Consider the following 22,731-nt stretch of genomic DNA (forward strand, 5'->3'; position numbering starts at 1 on the left):
CAAATTGTTTTGCTCCTTAGAAGAGGCAAACAATGTTAAAAGACTCATGTTTAAGATGATTAGTCTTACACATGTAATTTATCAAAATACTGCCTTATTTGATGTCATAAAATGTCATGACATAAGCATGTCATGGCCAAAAAAAAAAAAAATGAGTCAAGGTGTGAACCTTAATCAATTTTTTCCTTCCTTCCTTTTTTCCTTCCTTCCTTCCTCCCTCCCTCTCTCTCTCTCTCTCTCTCTCTCTCTCTCTCTCTCTCTCTCTCTCTCTCTCTCTCTTTCTTTCTCTCTCCTTTGCTGTCATCTCTCATCTCTCCCTCTTGTGGGAGATCAAAGACAGTCTTTTCACTATTCAAGGTGACCTCCCTTTTTTCCCCTGAGAAAATATTGAGAAACACTGTAAATCAAGACTATTTTTAGTAATATAACTTACAATTAGATCAGACTGTGGTCTAAGGCTTTTCATACAAAGCACTTCTATTAAACTTATTATTTAACTGTTATTTATGCAATGAATTGATTTTACCTAGTGATAGATATTAATATCTAAACTTTTGTAAGTCTATTGACACAGTTCATGTTACTTTTATACCTAGCCATGATGTTGCCAGTCCTTTTCTCACTCAGGCCAAAGTGCTCAGTCACAGTTAATATAAGCAAAAGCATACTTTGACCAGAAAGGACATTCTTGGAACTTTCCAGCTATATGGTCCTTGTTCTAATACCCTGTTCTTCTTCTTAGTGTTCATTTATTCATTTTATGACATTATACTGCAAGCTTATCTTTTATATAAAATACTAGTGACATGAGGCCAAATGAACATCTTGATACTAGAGCATGATGTGGCAATGCTAAATATTTAGATTAAACATTTTTATTTATTTGTATATAATGCATAATCCACAATGCATGAAGGTCTATTTTAGTCATGTCAGGCTTATTATGTTGTTGTCTCCTGCCAGGCTATAGATTTAGTACTGTCATCTCTCATTTTTTTTTACTTTTTATTGATCAGTACACTATTATTATGAAAGAGGCAAATATTGAGTTGAGTGCTTAGCACATACAATTATTTTTTAATTGATTAATTTTAATTAGGTATATATGACAGCAGAATGCATTTTGATTCATTGTACACAATTGCAGCACAACTTTCCATTTCTTTGTACACAATGTAGCATCACACCATATGAGTAGTCATACATGTACCTAGGTTAATGATATTCATCTCATTTCACCATCTTTCCTGCCCTAATACCTGTCCCCCTCATTATGGATCAGCATCCATAATGAGGATGAGAACATTTGGCCTTTGGTTTTTTGGGGATTGGCTTACTTCACTTAACATGATATTCTCCAGCTCCATCTATTTACCTGCAAATGCAATACTTTTATTCTCTTTTAATACTGAGTAATATTCCATTGTGTATATTGATGTTCCTTTATCCATTCATCTATTGAAGGGCATCTAGGTTGGTTCCACAGTTTAGCTATTGTGAATTAAGCTGCTATAAACATTGATGTCGCTGTGTTACTATAATATGCTCATTTTAATTCATTTGGGTATAGACCAAGGAAGGGGTGGGATAGCTGGGTCAGATGGTGATTCCATTGCAGGTTTTCTGAGGAATCTCCATACTGCTTTCCAGAGTGGGTGCATCAATTTGCAGTCCCGCCAGCAATGTATGAGTGTGCCTTTTCCCCCACATCCTTACCAACAATTATTGTTGTCTGCATTCTTGAAAACTGCCATTCTGACCTGACCTGTGAGATGAAATCTTAAGAGTAGTTCTGGTTTGCATTTCTGTAGTTACTAGAGATGTTGAACATTTTTTCATATATTTGTTGATTGAATGTATATCTGTTTCTGAAAAGTATCTGTTCAGCTCCTTAGCCCATTGATTGATTGGTTTATTTGTTGTTTTTGTGTTAATTTTTTTTTTGAGTTCTTTAGATATCCTGGAGATTAGTGCTCTATGTGATGTGTGTGGCAAAAATTTGTTCCCAAAATATAGAATCTTTCTTCAACTATTGATTGTTTCTTTTGCTGTGAAGAAGCTTTTTAATTTGAGTCCATCCCAATTATTAATTCTTGATTTTATTTCTTGTGCTTTAGGAGTGGTTAAGGAAGCCAGGGCCTAATCTGACATGATGAAAACTTGGGCCTATTTTTCTCTATTAGGCCTAGGGTCTCTGGTCTAATAGATGGGGAAAAGCAGGCATAGTGACAAAAATTTATCCAGATTTATAGATTTTCATCCCTACTTCTGTGTAACTGGTACCCTCTTGCTTTTCAGCACCATCATCACACCCATACAGATCAGAAGCATGAATTCCATTATGTAGCTCCAAGTCCCAAGAGCAGTTCTTACCTTATTACATGAATAAGAAATAATATAAAACAATACATACCATGGTATTAGTAATGTGGATTTAAAAAGCAATAAGATAATAATATGACACTACCTTGTTTTACTTTTTCTTTAAGATACTGACTTTGTAAATCTGCACAAAAATAGTTATTTTCCCTAAGTCAGAACCTCAATATATTTTATAATAAACAGATAATGTGGAGTGAATACAAAGTAGTATCTCTGCTATAATTGTACACTATTTTGAAAATAAATACATTATTTACCTGGTCAATGCCATTTCAAACAGCTTTCCTGGAATGAATATTTATCCAAATGACTACTTTCATAACAAAACATTTTAACCTTATCCATGTAATTGCTTTTCATTATAAGGACAAAATTTACTTAGCAGTGTTTTCACAAATATTTTAAGTTATATGTTTAGCATTAAATAACCTGTTCTAAATAAGTCATATCACAGTGAATTTTATTATATTTGTATATGTATGTTTTCATATCTTAGAAGAAGTTTATTGAAGCATAACACATATCCAGGAGACTAGAAACTCTTAGCGAACAACCTAATTCGTTTTAACATTACCAACGTTTGAGGGAATCATTTTGTTTCTCCTCTGAGTTGTTAAATATACTTTATTTGAAGATAATCAGAAGATTGACTTCTTTCATAACATTTTAGTTTTATACATCTTGAAGTACATATAAATAGAATCATAAAAGATATAATCTTTGTGTAGAGAATCCCATCTCAACATTATGTGAGGTTTACCCATGCTGTGTAAAGCAAAAGTTAGTTCCTTTTCATTCATATATTGTGTTCTATTTTGTGAATATTTCAAAACACATTCAGTCACTTTGCTGCTAATGGACATTTGGATAGTTTCCAATTTTTAGGTACTACAAAGCAAGCTTCCATAAAATTCTAGTAATCTGATGTTTGTATCTTTTGGTGTCATATGTGTGTACATTCTTAATGTGAAACTAGGAGTAGAGTTGTTGACAGGGTCATAGGATAAGTACATTTTCAGCCTCAGTGTATACTGTCAGTTTTTCATAATGCTTGTACTAATATGTTGTCCTCTCATCAGTTTACACAAGTTCCACATGTTCTACCTTCTCCCCAGATCTTGAAGGAATCCATTTTACAAACTCTACTCAATATAGTGCAAACTTCCCTGAAGGACAATAATGTTGTAAGCTCCTTTATACAATATTAGCCATTTGCTGAGTCTCTTTTGTGAGGTTCCTTTACATTTTTTTTCTTTATACATTAGATCAAGTATAATTCTCTTATTTATTTTAGGGAGTCTTATTTACAAACATTATAAACATAGTACTATTTAATTGACACAAACTATACATATATAAAGAGTAATTTGACAAGTTTTGGCATGTACATACACTCATGAAGCCATCGCAATGTAAAAAAAAAAAAATACAACTGTCACCCTCAAAAATTTCATTTTGATCCTTTGCAATCCCTCACACCAGCACTTCCATCCCTCCTTTCTGGTCCTTCAGGCAATAACTGAACTGCTCTGTCACTATGAAGTTTTCATTTTTAGAATTTCACATGAATGAAATCATACAGCATGCACTCTTTATGTTTAGCTTCTTGAACTCAGTACAATTTAGAGATTTTTCTCCACTTCTGCATATATTAGTGGGTCACTCCCATTGAGGAGTCATTTAATGGGTATAAAGTTTCAATCTTACAAAATGAAAAAAAAAAAGTTCTGAAGATCCATTTCACAGTAATGTGAAATTACGTAACCTACAAATAGAAATAGTTAAGATGGTAACCTTCATGCATTTTACTATTATAAGTATTTAATGTAAAATTTTAAACTTTATTTGCTTGAGCAATTATTAAGTGTCATTAAAATATGGAAGATTAGAGAAAGGTGTGACTTTCAAAAATATGATGTGTTTGAATTTTCTATTTAGGCCACACTTGGATTTTAAAATCCTATTACAGTCAAGAATGGATATTGGTACTCAGATGGAGAATCTTATTTGGAGTACAGTGGTGAGGTGAGGCAACAGATGTAAATTTAGCAATCAAAAGAACATAGGCAATATTTGAAGTCAGGAAACTGGAGGAGATCACCTACAGGGAAAGCGCAGATGAAGAAGAGAAAGGGTTTCAGGACCAGTAAGGATATAATCCAGAACTACTCAGGGGGGCAAAAGATAAATCATCAAATGAGACCAATACTTATAAATAAGGAGTGTTTAACTTCCATGCTTTATTGTTTATCCTTATTTTACCTGAAGATTTCAATTAGTAACGATTAGCTTCAGATATTTACACTTGTAGAGTACCCAAGATTTTTACGTGCTTATAGGAGACTACATATTTTCATAATTTATACTTCTTGGGTATATTTATAAATCATTTGTATAGTCCTAACCTGTTTTGTTATACTTCTTTAATTTGTACACATGATGAAAAAAATGACAGATATAAAATGCAATAAACCCATCCCTTCTATGCAGTTGACTCTTTTTTCAAATGATGGTAGTGCTCATCACCATTAATGAGCCTTTATGTATATGGGAAGCAAAGATTACATCTTCATGTCATTGTAAGATCAACATATTGCTTAGATCATTAGAAAGAATGATACAGATTGATACTGTGTTCTTCACTGGTACTTTTTTCTTTTTTGATCTAGCGTTCATATTCTCTTGGAAACAAGAATATGTCATTCACAGTTATAACCAGTTAATGCTCCCATAAAAGTTGAATGCTTAAAAATCTAAAAAAAAAAAAAAAAGCCGTGTGACACCCTTCATTGCTCCCATAAAAATTAAAGGATTGATTGTGTCTGGGCCCCTCTGAAGATTTGGGCAAAGGAACAGTAGAATATTTAACAAGACTTAGAAATCCAGCACAGTTGGTCTCAGACTCTGGGGTATGTTGCAGGCATCATTGATGTGGCTTCTGGGCAAAATAGAGATGTAGACTGTTCAGTTGACTTTTATCAAATAGTAAATGAAAGAGACTTAATAATACTGATATCTCATTAGAATATAAATGGTGGCCTTAATATTGTCAAATTTAAAAACAAAGACATACAGGAGCTAAGTACATGTTTTTATTGGACAATTTTATCTTGATTTAAAATCATACGTATGTGTGGAATTTTATTTGTTGTTGTTTCTTTGTTTTTAAGCCTTAGCTACAAGTGCAAGTTTCAGAGGTATTGACATATATGGGATCTGGCACTCATAAATTGAGGCTTTCTTTAAAAATATTAATATCAGCTTTGAACAAAGATAAACAATCAACCAGAATTGAAAGAAGAAATGTAATTGGCCTGTTTGGAAAAAGTTTATAAGGGTAACAGTGACCAGATTTAACATGCAAGTGCCATCATGATGAATGTTTACAACACTTTTTTGAGAGCCAATTATACTGGTTTTTTTGTGCAGGGGCTGGAGATCAGCCAGATCAGTTGTATGCACAAAGCTGCTTTGGATCTGCCTTTTCAAACAAGAGCTGCAGAAAACAAGACAGCAAGGTTGAAGCTTTATCCCACTCTGGTAAGAGAAGCTTTCTTTTTCTTTGTGTGGTGAGAGTTTGATAAGAAATCCTTTCAAACCATAATGTGGTCAGGCAGAGGAGAGGCTCTTCTGTGTATCACAAGAAATAAAATGTTTTTTTTTAAATGTTTTCTTGGGGTGTTTTTTTTGCCTTTATGTTATAGCAAGATAAACTGATGCACTAAGTCCTCTTGCACATGTTAAATCTGTATTGGAAATTGGAAGTAGGGGACTCTTAAACTACTCCTCTGTCAAATGAAATGTGGGGTTAGTTTATGTTGAATACTAGGGATCTTCTGGTTGGGATAAAGAGGACAATAAGATCAGTATTTTGATGCCATGGTTGAAAGTGAATCCATGTGTTTAAGTTCTCTCATGATCAATGGTGTTATTAAAGCCCAGCAGATCAACTCCGCCCAATTGGTCCTTTGGTTTCCTTGCAGACCCTTTTGACCACTCTAAGCTACTCATCTTAAAAGTTGATAAAGCTGGAGATTCTAATTCTGTGAGAGTTAGTGTGTATATGACTTTTCACTTTAGCACAAATCATATCACTAAATAATATAACTGCAGATGTAAACAGAGTACAAGATTTTTGTTGTTCACATAAAATTTGGGGCTTTCAAACTGTATCTAAATTCATGTCTATGTTAAATGATAAGAAAAAACAAGGATATATATGTATATATAGAGAGATACACATAAACATGAATAAGTATATATGTATCAGTAATACAAATATTCAATATATGTATAATTAATTTTAGATAGTGGTAAGTATATTAAACAATGTAATAGCATTGTAATGTTACATAGATTTATAGTTTTTAGTTTGTAGTTGTATAACTTTTCATAGTCTTGGTAAGCATTAGTTCAAAAAACAATGATGACAAAATCATCAAAAATATTTTATGGGACTGGGGCTGTAGCTCAGTTGTAAAGGACTTGCCTTGCATATGTGAGGCACTGGGTTCGATTCTCAGCACCACTTAAAAATAAATAAAGATACTGTGTGTTCATCTACAACTGAAAAATATTTTTAAAATTTTTTATAATCAAAAAGCTGCATTTGAAGATTAATCAAATTTTTAAAATGACAATGAACTTGGTTGATGCAATCTTAATTCTTCTGAGTTGCTCAGTTGTACCCATGATTTAATTCAGATATCTGTTAGACTAGAATATAACACTTGCCAGGGATTACCTCAGAGTGGCAGTCTCAGTTTCAAAAATATAAGCAACTTGCCATGCCTATCTAATTGGTTGCTATTACATATTCCTGCTCAGTTGATCATTTCTATAATGTATTGATTGAGTACTTTGCTGAATATATCAAGAAGGAAAAATGTGTGACTTATAATAGAAAAGAAATATCAAATATTTATACCAACTTAGCAGAAATTTATCAAACATGTTTGAAAATAACTAATTTATAGTAAGGGTGTGGTTAAGGAAAAGCAGAGAAGGGTGTGCAGAGTCAGGAAGAGTAAGAAATAAGAATTAAATGTAATGAGAATTAATTCTTCAGATATAAAAAGTAATTTGCCTTTTAATGCATGAGCTTACCAAACAATAGCAATGCCATTTTCTCGTCTTCGCCTTCATCTAAATTATGCAGGCATTTAAGACAACACATTTTTAGTATTTCTGCTATGTATGTGGTACTGAAAGAAAAATAACAGCTTTGCTGTGAAATGAGATTCTGTTATAAAGGAGAGCTGAGACAAAAAAAATATCATTAATTATATTATTATGTGGTTTCTGCTCTCTAAGAGATTGTTGCTGTAGGCACCTGAAGCAGGAAACCAAAGTAAAAAGTACCAATTCCCTCAGACTCTGTCTTTCCCGCTTTTGAAATGACTCTTAGATGGAAATAATATCCTTTGGGGGTGAGAACCACCCTTAGCAGTATATATACATATTTTTTCCATGATGTTCTTTGCCTTTAGAAACTGTAATTGTTAAAATATACGCACATTCTGAATTTCAGATGGCAGGAAAGAGAAGCAGGTATGGCACCTTTGCCCCTGATGACTATGGCACTGCTGGACCTCTCAGAATATCCTACTTTCATGCCTTTAGTTTTGTTACACAGGCCCCAAAACACTGCTTTATCTTTTGTTCTCATGCCCACCTTCTGCTTATTCTTTATGGCTCAAAGTAGAGGATACTTCATATGATTTTGTCTTCTCTTCAAGCCTCAGAGTGATTCCTTTCCATCTTAGAACCTTCTTACCACTTTATGATCATGGAGAAAGAACTAAAATTTATGAACAGAATGCAATTCATTACTCCCAATTACAAAAACAGTAAGAAAGCTTTGTCACAACTTCTTTCCTTTCATACATTAAGAAGTACGCATTTTAGCAAGTTCCATTTTTTCCCTAATTCTTCAAATTTCCTTTGCCTTCTTTGCCCTCCTTCTTTCCTTATAGTTGATAATATTCCTTTTAATTTCATTGAGAAAATAGAAATTATCTGATGCCCTCCCCCTGGTTCTTTTGCCTTTAAATCTACAAAGCTTATTCAGTCTGCACTCAACAATCTCTGCTTTCCTCCTTTTGTGTTGATATGAAACACCCCAACTTCCAGGACTCCAACTTCTACCTCCTCTCTGTCTGACTTGTCAGGTATTTTACTTTGAAATACTTCGTATTGGAAGTCTATGTGAATTGTAAAATCCACCAATCCATGGCTGTAATGAGCATACTTCTCTAGATGATATCCTTGCATCTGCTACCTACACAGACTTCTCAAAGGGATTTTGCCAATACCGTGCCCATGTCCTTATCTTTCATTTTCTGTAAACTTCCTGGGTCCTCATAACTCTTCCAGAATTTCTAAGGTAGCTACATGACTGACCTATTGCTAAGTCCACTAGACACTTTTCAGTTCTCATCTTGTTTCCTACTGTGTTAGTCAGCTTTCTATGGCTGTGACAGAAACCAAGATCATAAACCAAATTAAAATGGTTAATTTGAGCTCATGATTTAGGATTTACAGTCCATGGCTGCTTGGTCCTCTTGCTTTGGGTCTGTGGTGATACACTGTATCACAGCAGAAACATGTGGCAGAAGAAAACTGTTCTCTTCATGGCTGCTAAGAAGCAAAAACAAAGAGAAAAGAAAGAAAGGGGTTGGGGTTCCAATATCCCCTTCCAGGGTATGCCTTAGTGACCTAACTCCTTCCACTAGGATCCACCTCCTAAAGGTACCACTGCCTCACATTGGTGCTGCAAGCAGTGACCAAACTTTTAGCATGTGGGACATTTAGGGGACATTCACATCCAAAACATAATACCCATCAGTACTTAAAGTGTTATATATCAATCCTCATTTAAAGATTTTTTTGCCCTTTTACTTCCCTGACACTCTTCTAATTTCGTTTTTTTTTTCTGTTTCTTTAATAACTTCTTTTCATACCCCTTCTCTTCTAATGTATTATACTCTGAAGGGATCCTCCAGACACTGTGCTGAGCCCAATATTTCTTTTTTTTTTGTTTGTTTTTCTCTCTCCCTCTTTCTCTTCCCCTTTTCTTCCTTTGTTCCATAGTATTAAATACTATACCTTTTTAAAATATTAGCAATCTTACAGGGAACCCTGATATGTTTGAAGAGTTTGGTGCATTCACTGATACAAAATGAATATATTTTACAGGAATATTATATTTAGGGTTAGTTGATAAAAATACTTTCTCCCCTGAATAACTCAATTAGGTTCTATAATATTTATATTTTAATGTGTCTGCATCAGAGTGTTGAATTTTACTACTTTGTGTAAATAACTATTTATTTAGATAGGAAAATTAGCAGAAATGGAGAAAGGGAAAAGCATGTAAATGTGGTCAAATAAATAGGTTTTTGTTACAAAAATATTCATACATTTTAACAAAATAAATACTGAAGCCTGAGAGGCATGTAGGAAAGATGCAAGTGCTAATATAGTTATCTGGATTTTGATGTCCATGACATCAAAGTATAGAATCCTAATAGTCTTTAATTAAGTTCAAATTAATTGTTTGAGAAAAAGGTTTGGATGTGGGGATGCTGGGCTCTTTTGGATTATAAACAACAAGGAGAACAGGAAATTGCCCCGCCATTCTCATGGAGAATATATTTCACAATAGAGTACTCTCAAGAGCAAACACCACTTTTATTGAGGAATATTAGTAAGTCACATAGTGTACCACTCCAGATAGTGTTTGGCAATTTGTCCAGTATTAAATGTTCAAATCTAATTATACAGCTGTAATAATGAAACAGCATGGTATTTGTGAAAAATAGACAAGTAGATCAATGGAACAAGAGCACAGAGCCCAGAAAGGCACAATCATAGTGAACTGATCTTTTGGAAAGGAGAAAAGTAAATATGATGAAGATGAGATAATCTTTTGTATAAGTGGTTATTTGATAACGATAAAACCACATGCATAAAGTGAATTTAGACAACAAAACTTATACCTTTACAAATTTAATTCAAAAATTGATCCCAGACCTAAATGTAAAACCCAAAACTACAAAATTCCTAGAAGATCATATATTTGACTTTAGCCATGGTCATGGCATTTTAGGTACAACACCAAAGTCACACTCTATAAACAAAATTATTAATAAGCTGGAGTTCATTAAAATTAAGTTTCTGTTTATGAAAAAGTGTGAAGAAAATGAAAAGATAAGCCCCAGAAAAATATTTGCAAATGAGATTGCTATGAAGTATTATTATTCAAAATATACAAATAACTCTTAAAATAGAAGAATTCTTAGTGTTTTTAAACAATTAAGATAAATAAATAAATAAATGGAACAAGGACTTATACAGGTAGCAGATAAACATATGAAAAGATAGTCCATATTATAAGTCATAAGGAAATTGCAAATTAAAATAAGGTAACACTCTAGACTTATAATGGCCAAACTCCAAAATACTGATACCACCAAACACTGGCAAGGATACAGAGCAATGATTCATCGCTGGTGGAAATGCAAAATGGTACCACCACTTTGGAAGATAACTTGTCAGTTTTTTACAAAACTAAACATACATTTTTATAAGTTTCAGCACTTGTACTTTTTAATATCTACTAAAAGCAATTAGAAACTTATGTCCACTCAAAACATGAATATGAATATTTATAGCAGCTTTATTCATAATTTCCAAAGCTTTAAAATGACCAAGATAGTCTCAGGAAGTGAAATGAAAAGTAAACCGTGGTATATATCTGGACATTGAAATATTATTTAGTGCTATAAATAAGTGAACTATGAAAAGGCATAGAGGCAACTTAAATTTACAATACTAAGGGAACAAAGAAAATCAGAAAGGGCTAAATGTCCTATTATTCTAACCTTATGATATTCTGAAAAAGGCAAAACTTTGGAGAAAGTAAAAGGACTAGTACCTGTGAGAGGAAAGGAAGGAAGGAGGAAAGAATATGAATAAGCAGAGCAGGGTATTTTTTTATAGTAGACCTATTCTGAATAATTCTATCATGATGCCTACCAAATATATCTTTTATAGGTTAGTCAAAACCCATAGGATGTACAACATCAAAAGTGAATTCTAATGCTAACTGTGGGCTCTGGATGATAATGATATGTCAGTGGAGGTTCATTGATTTTAACAAATGTGCCACTCTGGAGCAAAATGTTGATCATAGGGGAGGCTTTGAGTATATAAGAGAAAAAGGAGTATGAGAATTTTGTATACATTCTGATCAATTTTATATGAACTAAAGCTGCTCTAAAAAAGAAAAGCCTATTGAAAGTGAAAAACAATATTGAGGGGAAAATAGAGCAAATATGGAAGACTTTGTAGATTGGAAGCTCATACAAATGTGTTCTTTCTCCCCAAACAATATGTTAGATTTAAAACATCAATAAGTCATATTAACATGTATGCATATACATAGATTAAATCAGTATTAAGCAGCTTTTATATGCTTTTAAAGCCCTATTTTAATAATTATCAATAAGATTTCTTCAAATCCGCAACTGATGGTAGGTTATTGATCATATAGCATAGGTAATTCTCAAACTTAATCGTCTCGTCTCTGAGTCCTAGTAGTTATACATATCCCTTCCAGATTCACAGGGGCTACAGAAAAACCCAAGGTCTTCATGAAACTATGTTTCTAAAATGACAACCTATAATTTTGTTATCTAGGGCATATGAAACAACTTTGTTTATATGCAGTGAGAACAAGAATTAAGTGGTAAAACAGCTTTATGGACAAATGCATATGGAAAGGATTAGGGTTAAGTATGTTCTACTTCAGGACTTGTGATTTTCTTTTTAACATGTACCATTCATTGTCAAGAAGGAATATTTGAAAGGATATAAATAATACTTTTTAAAGTTGTTTCCATCAATTAACCCTCTTTTTTTTTTACCACAGAGAGTATCTTAAAGCAGTGCTTTAAGTAACACACTTTGGAAAATAATGTGGTACGAATCACTAGGACTTTAGAAAATATGCTTTAATTTTCATCCATATGTACAAATATGAATATTCGCACTAGTCCAAAAGGTAGTAGAGTATATTTAACTAGTATATCTGATCCTGTTATTTCCTTGAAATAAAAACTCCTTAGCACAGGTGCCATATTCCACATTAGCCAGCTATATCCATCTTACCCTTGTTGTTTGTCTCCATGCTCACTATCCTCCAGCCACCTGGTTGTCTCTGGAATTCCCTGAGCACATCAAGCATGAACTTTCCATAGTACACTCATATATTTACTCATCCCTCTTCCATAAACATCATTCTCATAGGTCCTTGTGGACAACTCCCCTACTTATTTGCCTTAAATACAACCTCAGATTGCTCAGCTCCTTCATCCTACTTGATATTTTATTATTTACCTAATTGGTTTCTTTTTCTCTGCTCAGATTAAGTCTAATTATTTATGGGAAGTGTGTGAAATATTAAAAAAAATTATGATTATATTACATTAATTAACATCATTCTTTCACTTAGATGGTCTACTTCATATGGCATGTGAAGATACCCAAAACCTATGTCCTACTTTATGGCCAGCACATACGCACATGCTCACATAATATACTGTAAATATTAAGCAAGTTTATAACATTTATTTAAGAAAGTATAAAAAAGGATTTGTTTTTTGCTGATTAATTCACATACATTTTTATTTTGATAAGAATAAAATAGTAATTTTCGTCATACAAGTAGTTTATGGGCGCTGTTATTATTTATTTCTTTTTATACTAATTTGTGGTAGAGCCAAGAATTAAACCTAGGGTATCACACACGTTCTACCACTGAGCAACACCCCCAAGTCTCTTTTATTCCTCTTTAATCTTTAGTCAAGGCTAGTAGATAAACCTGAGGTCCTGTGTGTGACAACCTTTGTTTTAATTCTGCTGTCATTTACTGTTTGTGAATTTGAGAAAGGAATTTAAACTCCCAACTTGGTTTTCTTATCAACATAATGAACATAATATTTTCTTCTCTATAAGGGATTAAGATGAAATAAGAAAAAATAAATAAAATACTTAGGTGCATCTAGCACACATCATGACAATTTAGTCATTACTACTTTAAGATGTTTCAATACTTCTGGTATCCAATGCCAATTACTTTGTATGATAATGCTCATCAGGCAACTGGTCTTCTTTAAATACTTTTCTTAGGTTATTTTTGCATAAACTGATTTTTTCCAGTTTTTAATAACCATCATTCTTACTTCAGTCTGCTTCTAAAGGTGACTATTTTCCTCTGTCACATACCTGGCATGTGCCAATACAATCAAATATTGAGCCCTACAACTTTCTGTCTCAACATCTCTCATTCCTGAATCATCTTTTCTATTAACTTACCTGTGATTTGTACATTTGTAACTTTTCACCCAAATTATTGAAACTTCACCAATATGTTCTCATTATTTTTAGTATTTGTCCCTACCAAGTTTTCCAACTTAAGTACTAATCATATCAACCCTACCAAAATAATGGCAATGGTGCTGAAATTGGGAGTGAGATGAGTACCACCTGAAATTCCTGATTTCAATTTTTATGGTTATCTGCTACACTATTTGCAATTAATGCCTACAACCAGTGACATGATGCAATTTGTCATCTCTGCTCCACACATGTCCTTCTAGACCAGTAGGCTAGCCAGAATATACTTCATAGTGATGGAAGAAGTGTAAGAAAGCCCACTCAAGGACTTCTCAAGGGGCTATTAAGGTCACTAATATTTTATTGGCCAAAGAATGTCAATAGCAAAGTCCAAAGTCACAGGAATGGATATAGAGTAGGAGGAGAATAATTTTTCCAAACAATAGTGTAATTTACCCCTAGTATTTAAAGAAATGCTGAGAAATTCTATTGTAAAAGAAACTGCACATTGGTGATAACAAGAAGAAGAGCATGAGGAAAAGACTAACAGTAAATTAAGACAAATGGGGGGAGAGAAAGGGAGAGAGAAGGGAAAGCATATGGAAATGGTAGGAGACCTTCAGTGATACACAAAATTATAAGAGGTTATGAGGGGCAAGGGGGAGGGGGAAAAAAGGGGAGAGAATTGAACAACAGCAGAGGAGGTAGAGAGGGAAGATGGGAGGGGAGGGGAGGGGAGGGGGGATAGTAGGGGATAGGAAAGGTAGCAGAATACAGCAGTCACTAATATGCCATTATGTAAAAATGTGAGTATGTAACAGAAGTGAGTCTGCATTATGTATTTGGGGAGTTCAAAACCCAATTGAGTCAAATGTATGAAAGATGATATATCATGAGCTCTGTAATGTTTTGAACAATCAATAAAAAAAATGGAAAAAAAAAGAATATAACACTCCAGAAGTCTCATGTGAAAAATGTAAAATAATCAACATGAATCTGTTGGCTACAAAGAGATTTATATTTGTATAATAAAGTAAAAAATCATATATATAATGAAAAAATAGGATTTTAGCCTTTTGCCTACATAAGTTTCAATTATTATTCCAGAGTGCTATTTAGTTTTTTTTATGTCTTCATTAGTTTACCATAATTATACATAATAGAAGGGTTCAGAATGTCACATTTACCTATGTATATAACAATAGTACTCATACAAGTATAGAGCATAAGTTAATCAATTTATGGCCTTGTTCTTCCCCTTTTTTCCCCATTTTTTCTTCCCCCTTGATTCACTATCTCTATTTTACTGATTTCTCTTCTGTTTTCATGAGATCCTTTTTTTTATTCCATTTTGTTCTCTAGCTCTGCATGTGATAGGAAATAATCAACTACAGACTTTCTTAGTCTCATTTATTCCACTTGGCATGGTGTTCTTCAGTTCCATCCACTTGCCAGCAAATAACATAATTTTATTTTCTTTATAACTGAGTACAATTCCATTGTATGTATATGCTACATATTCTTTATTCATTCATCTGTTCAGTTTTAAATCATATAAACTATGTTGTGAATTATGAAAACTAAAAATTTTATCCAGTAATATTGATATAGCAATATCAATGCAATTTCATTTTTGTGTGGTGGGTATGTCTTGTTTGATGTCCATTTAGAAAGACCTTTTCAAGCTCAATTTAATTTTTCAAGGGTGATCGTATCATTTCATGAGTTTCCTGTAAAGTTTTAAGTAATCTTGTATTTAGTTTGTGGAACTTTCTTCTTGGGAAGGCTGATCTATTTTCTCTTTACCTATTTTAAGCAAATATCTTCTTCAACAATATATATTTTGTTTCCCAGATGTTAAGCAAAGAATATAATGAATTGACACTACTCTTTTAAAGTAAATGACATGATAATATTAAAGAGTAGAACAATTTGTAATATAGATAAATCATACAAGTAGTTTCAGGCTTCAGTATACCTAAATTTTAACTTCATTATGAATTTAACCTATTTTTTCCTGCTAATGAATTAATATGTATTCCTACTTGCAATTGGCTTATATTTTCATAGCCAAGTATTTTTGAAACTGTTATTTTTCTCTTTACCTTACTTTTAACTATTTAAATTAATTATACATTTTTTAGAATTTATGTTTGCCTTAGTTTAGTACATTAAAGGTTCAATTTGTTGTTACAACTACTAGTGAGTACAGGAAATAAACTTTTTGTAATATTGTTCTATTTGTATTTTATGAGTTTCTTGACTATAAAATAAATATGTGTACATCTACCACATTTCATTAGAAATATAATCTATAGGTTATGCAGGTTTTGCTTTTAAATTAGCTAATATCTTAAACAATTTTTATGAAACAGGAAAATGAATTTTCTTCAAGTTCATCTATACATATTTTGCTTAAAGAAAGACCTTACTGTGGATTTCCACCAATAATGCTAATTTTAGGACACAAAGATTTAAAGAAACAGCTTTGGAAAATATTTTCAAGGAAGTTTTTGAACAGAAATAAGGGAGGCTTTTATATTACAAAGACCATTCATTTGTCTTGAGGGAATTTTGGATCAAAAAGTGGAAAATGCAAACTACACACTAAACAGAACCTGCAGTAGAACAGGAATGATGGTTTCAAATCCTTTATCAGAAATTAGACTGTGACACCCTGAAGTCTTTAGAGATGAAATGAAGTGGCACCATTAATGTGTGTGGATATCATTTTCACAGAACATGCAGCTTAGAGTTCCCCAGGGTGAATACACCATTAGGAAGGGACTATGTCTGGGGCTTTTATTAACATAAATTTTCTCCAAAAATGTCTAAATTTTACTCTAATAAAACAACTTGGGTTTGTTTATTGATTTATTTAGGATGAAATCAAACTAGAAATATGTGACCTGTTAGGATAAACATTTGTATTCATAAGTATCTAGAGATGATATTTAATTTTAAGCAACACAGTTTTTAGTTTCAAATGTAATCTTAGTATAGTCCACATATAACTCCAAAGCTCAATAGGACAGTTTAGAAACTCCTATAACCATGGTATGCAATTTGATGACAGAATAGACCATAGAAAGAATCATCAAAACTGATACTGGGGGACAGGCTGCAGGCAGAATTCAGTGGGAGCAGACTGGTAGCACAGCTGCTCCTCAGTTCAGTCACTAAGGTAACTCAAGTCTGAGAAGGGCCTCTACGTTGAAGTCACAGAGTCTTAGATATAGAGTGCAGGCGACCTTGGTTTATATACTAGGTCTCATCTTTCATCTTATTAGATATCTAAAGTTATCATCTATACATATTTTGCTAAAAGAAAGACCTTACTGTTGATAAAGTTACTTAAACTCAGCTTGGGAGGCTGAAGCAGTAGCATTGCAAGTTTGAGACCTGCCTCAGCAATTTAGCAAGACCAAAGTAACTTAGCAAGATGCTGTTTCAAAATTATAATAATAAAAAATAAAAAAGGACTGGGGAGGTATCTCAGTGGTAAAAAGCCCCTGGGTTTAATTCCCAGTACCCAAATCCAAAAACAATAACAACAAAAAGACGTATTTATAAGAATGAGACTTTGAGGGAAATAGTGCTATAATTGTTCTAGATAAAATTTTAGTGATCTGTTATATTTTATTTTTAATCAATTACAATGAATATATTAATATTAACAATTTTATGAGGAAATGTTTGGTTTTCGTTCAGTTTTAATTGGCCAGATTATACAGCACAAAGAACTTCTAACCCATAAGTATATTACTTCTGTTGTTTTTATTGCTCATGGTATATTATTGTCATAAACAATTGGATTTGATCTTATAAAACAATTGGATTTGATTTTATAAAACCCTGTGTTTAGGGCTAAGGTTGTGTCTCAATGGTAGAGTGCTTGCTAATAAATTTGAGGCACTGGGTTCGATCCTCAGCACCACATAAAAATAAATTAAAAAACAAAGGTTAAAAAAACTGTGTTTATTTGTTCTTATAATTACCATACATTGGTTATTTTGCATCATATCTGAAGTTAAACAATTTTTATGAAACAGGAAAATGAATTTTCTTCAAGTTCTCTTACATATTACAATAAACAAAAGTTGGTCTAAATTGCATTACACTTTACAAAGAAGATATAGATGGTGATAGATGGACAGGCAGATGGCATATATGTAACTTTATTGATTTTCCAATGATCCACTTGTAAATCCCAAATTAAACCTGTTCTTGAGTCAAATTATATATTCCATGAGTTGAAGCTTAGAATTTTATATTATATTAAATTATTATTTTATTGTTTCTTATTATTCTTTAAAATTTGGAATTTAATATGCCATTAATTACACATAGAGATAGATACATACATACTTACATGGAATCTCCTATGTAAGACTTTTTTTTAATATAAAATATTTCTGACTATACCCTGGAAAGCAGAGGACTGTAGAATATTAATTGCTTCATTGCTTCTCAGGTTATATTGACCATGTCTGGTGCAGGGGATGGAGTTGGGGTCACTCTGCATGAATTGGGCTGGCAACAAAAGACCACACAAACACAGAAATACCTTTTCTGGGGGTTGGGGAAGTCTCTGAAACCTCAGGTGTCAGGTTCCATGCTGGAGGGCAAGAGAAGCAAGGGAGGCAAGAAAGAGTGAACACACCCCAAATCCCTGTATTTATTATGGGAAAAACATTCAATATAATATTTCACCCAAATAAGGTAAGGGATTGTATTCCAGGGAGTGTAGCCCAGTCCCATTGGGTGACATCAAATCCCAGAGCTGCACTTCCTTACGGAGCAAAGGTAAGGCCCACTGGCACTGTGTGCAATGCCAGTTTAATACCCCCATTACTCAAGGCTAAGGGGGAGTGCACAGCTCCTGTTCAGGGCGGTCCCCTACAAGGCTAGTCTTACTATGATAGGAAAAGAACCAGAATATTTTAGTATCAGAATCTTGATGCCTACTTCCTCACTGTGACAAACTGATGGGACTTTCCAGCATATGTTTGAGAGTGAGCCAGGGATAGGAATGAGCACCACTCTTCCAAGACTGCTTTCTGCTGTCCGCCAGCCCTACTCTCTATAGATTCACAATTAAGAACAAACACAGTAGAATCAGAGTCAGAGAGTCTTAGTTCAAATATTAGGTTTGTCACCTACCAGTTGTTAAAACTTGAACAAATACCCTTAACTCTACTAATTACATTTCCTCATCTTTAGCATGGAAATCATAATATCAATTTTATGAGATTAAATGATATAATCTAGGAAAATAATTAAATATGAATTATGTATAATATATGTATTTATTGTTTCTATAACTTGACATAAAAATAATTTGAAGCTGAGATTTTATAATATATTGGTTTTTATATATACCATGTGAATAAAAAGGTTCATCTTTTGTGACATTTTAGAAAAATATGGTGATCATATATTTTATTCCAGCCAATATAAATAGAATAACATTTTCTATTATTGGACAACCAAGAATATGACTAGTAGGGATATGAGAGCTTCCCTTCACTAATGTGTGGAGGGTGTGTATGTGTGTGATTTTGTGTGTGGGTGAGAAGGCTAGGAGACCACAAAATGTTTCTATAATCAAAAAGGATGCTCAAATCAGCCAATATTGGCTCTATTACATTAAAAACTTTTCATTTTGAAGGACTGGAAAGTGTGAAGCAGAAAACGATGTATCTTAAGAGGTTTGAACATTTCTAACTGTACTAATATAGCATTGTAACTATACTATGTCCAGCACCTCCTACTTAGATAATCAAATACAGGACAATAAGGTGTGAACTATTGTCCATTTGTGGTCCACACCCTTCCAGGTGGAAATATAGAATAAGAGCATCAGAGTTTCACACTAAAGAAAGGGGAAACCCTTCCTTGAGAAACAACTCTCTTCATTCCTTGAAGCATAGAGAACAAAGGTTCAGAAACAGAATCCAAACCTGAAAATACCTTTCTTTCCCTGGTACCTCCTTCCCCCATTCGCTAACATTCCAAAGGCATGTACACTTCAATGGGACACTGCTGTAGGATGGTCTAAGAAACAAACTTTTACGTGTGGCTTCTCTTTACACTGCAAGCCTGTCTCACATGGTTCTGGAGAGCAGGCATTAAGAGCAGTGCCTGAGATAACAGAAACGTTTCTGTTACAGGTTGGCTATAGAAGCCAAAGAAATTTGTCTAACATTTCCATGCTTTTGTTTCCTTATTTTCATAAAGTGAATAATGCTCATTAGGTCTACAAATGATTCTTATACTTCATATATAAAAAATCACCTTAGATAATAAATTTATTTAGGATAGTATCTGGTGCTTTGTAATTTTTAAATAAATTATAATATGGCTTATTATTATGATACATTCCTCCTTCTACTATTCCCCATGTTTGATAATGCAGCAAGTTTATTAGCCAATGGGGAAAGAAATAAGAGCATAAGATTGCACATTTTCTTGAGTTAAACATACACTAATGCTGTAAGGACATTGCTAAAAAAGAAAATATCTAGTGCTCTAAGGACATTGCTAAAATAGAAAATATCTAGAAAGTCAATAGCTGTAGTAGAGCACACATTCAGAGGAGACACTTGTCAAGGGACATGTGTATTGCCCATCTGAAGAAATACCAATTAGGTACTGTCCTTCTAATACTGCACATATTTTTTAAACTGGAGAATCCTCATTAGATATTTAAATATGTATCTTGCATTCACATAACACAGAATTGTGAAAAGAGTAAGTTTTTTTTTACTTTTGATTTATTTGAGATAAAATACATCATGAGCATACCATGAAATAGAATATATAATTTTTTATGTTGGCACAGATTATTACCATTATGACTCATTGCACCAATACTTTGCTTTAATTATGCAAAGATACTAAGTCATTTGCAAGATCCTTCTGTAATCAGAAGAAATCTTTAGCTATAAAAATGTGGGTTCAATACCAATCTATTTACCTTGGAAAAACCCAATGTTTTGATAAAGTTATGCACATACAATACTCATTCTTTTCATTGGAGAAAGGATTTCCATGTAATTTTCTTTGGTGGTTGGTGCAAGACACTCCTGATATGGAGTACACAACATTAGAGAATGGGCTCACTGAATCTTGCCACTAATAGGATCCAAATGGTCAAATAGAGGTATAATGTATATAATAGCTGTGAAAATATTAAGTCAGTGTATTTCTCATTCTTCTTAAATAGTGTGAAAGTCTGCATCATGTTATAGTTATACCAATAAACCTGGAGTGGTAACTTTGCTTTCTGGACTTCAGTTCAAACTCTATCACATAATGACTGTTTAGCTATGGATAGATTAGTTTATCCCTCTTTGCCTTACACTTATCTTTAAAATGAATATCATTATAATTCCTACTTCATTGTGTTGTTATAAGAATTAAAATGGTCAGTAAGTAAATTCTTAGAATCGTGCTTGACATAAGAGATTAAGCTGTATATTAAGATTTGCAGTGGTAAAGACATTCATGCTAGCCCTCCTCACTAAAGAATCCGAGCATATAAGTGTTTTAGGGGCTAAGCAGATTTCTATAACACTCAGTCATTGAGCAATTCTGACTCTCAAATTATTTTGGTAAGTCAGTAAGTAGAAGGGTAAACTTGAAAGCTAATAGTTAAATTTGATTTTTTTAAGAGCTATAGCTTTCCAAAATCTTTTAACATACCAAAAGTAAAGAATTCTTCTACAACCTAAACAGAAAACTGCATATGAAGTAAGAAAAGTTTTAAAGATCTAGAGAAAGCATTGTGCATTTTCAATGACTGCTGGAGAAATAAGTGTGTGAAATTTACTCTGGTTAAACTTGTACTTAAAGTGAAGGGGAGGAGAGAAGAATAGGAACAATGGGAGTTAAACCTGTTGTATTAGTCAGATTTTGATTGCTGCAACTGAAATACCTAACAAGAACAACTTAGACAAGGAAAAGTTTTAGAGAAGGAAAAGGTTTGTTACCGCTCTTGGTTTCCAAGGGTGCAGTTCTTGGCCAGCTGATTCTTTTGCTCTGGGTCTAAAGTGAGGGCAGAACATCATGGTGAAAGAACATGATGGAGGAAATCTGCTCAGCTCATGACATCCTGGAAGAAGAAAGAGAGGTGGGGGGAGGGAGGGAGGGGAGAGGAGTGGCAGAGACAATATGTAAACCCCAATGGCATGTTTCTAATGACCTACTTCCTCCAGACATAACCTACCTGCCTACAGTTACCACCCAGTTAGTCCATTCAATTTTTAAGCCATCAAATAAAATACACTGATTAGATTACATTTTTCATAATATGAATATTCCACCTCTGCACATTTCTGCATTAACAAAGAAGCTTTACAGGGACACCTCATGTTAAAACCAAAATACCTATTAACAACCATTAGCAGCATTTACTTGATTCCCCTTTTATGGAGAAGGAAATGGAGGTTAGGGAATGTTAATATGGGGTAAAAATGGTTCTGGAACCCATATTTTTCTGACATTAAAACTAGTGCTCATGCTTGATGTGGTGGTGCATGCCTGTAATACCAGCAATTAAGGTGGCTGAAGCAGGAGGATCACAAGTTAGAGGCCTGCCTCAGCGACTTAAGCCCTAAGCAATTAGCAAGACCCTGTCTCAAAATAAAAAGGGCTGAGGATATAACATCTCTGGGTTCAATTCCCAGTACCAACGAAACAAAAAAGGTGCTAATAATAGTTTTGTTTTGTTTTGTTTTGCAAATAATTCTGGTGAAAACGGCAGGTTTTACCTCCAAAAAGCACAGGTAGCCTTATTTTCCCATTACTTTGTTTTGAGGCTCCTTTTAAAAATATGGTTTATGTTCCTTATGGTTTATGTCCCTGAATGGGCACATATTGCTTTCTCATTATTAAAGAAAAGATTGCTCATCCTAATATAAAGAATCATACTACTAATTAGCAATA

At 33.3% G+C, this 22,731-nt stretch overlaps 1 protein-coding gene across 8 annotated transcripts in view; it reads left to right on the forward strand.

The window, feature by feature from the left end:
* Window positions 1-22,731, forward strand: part of Mgat4c (MGAT4 family member C) — a 786,744-nt gene that overhangs the window by 330,970 nt on the left and 433,043 nt on the right. For all 8 annotated transcript variants that reach the window (XM_040280229.2, XM_078053048.1, XM_078053046.1 and 5 more), the window contains one exon: window positions 5,812-5,922. The gene's annotated coding sequence lies outside the window, so the exon portion shown is untranslated. The remainder of the gene's footprint in view (window positions 1-5,811; window positions 5,923-22,731) is intronic.

The sequence above is a fragment of the Ictidomys tridecemlineatus genome, chromosome 6 (genome assembly GCF_052094955.1).
Source record: "Ictidomys tridecemlineatus isolate mIctTri1 chromosome 6, mIctTri1.hap1, whole genome shotgun sequence".
In the NCBI taxonomy this organism is placed as follows: Eukaryota; Metazoa; Chordata; class Mammalia; order Rodentia; family Sciuridae; genus Ictidomys; species Ictidomys tridecemlineatus.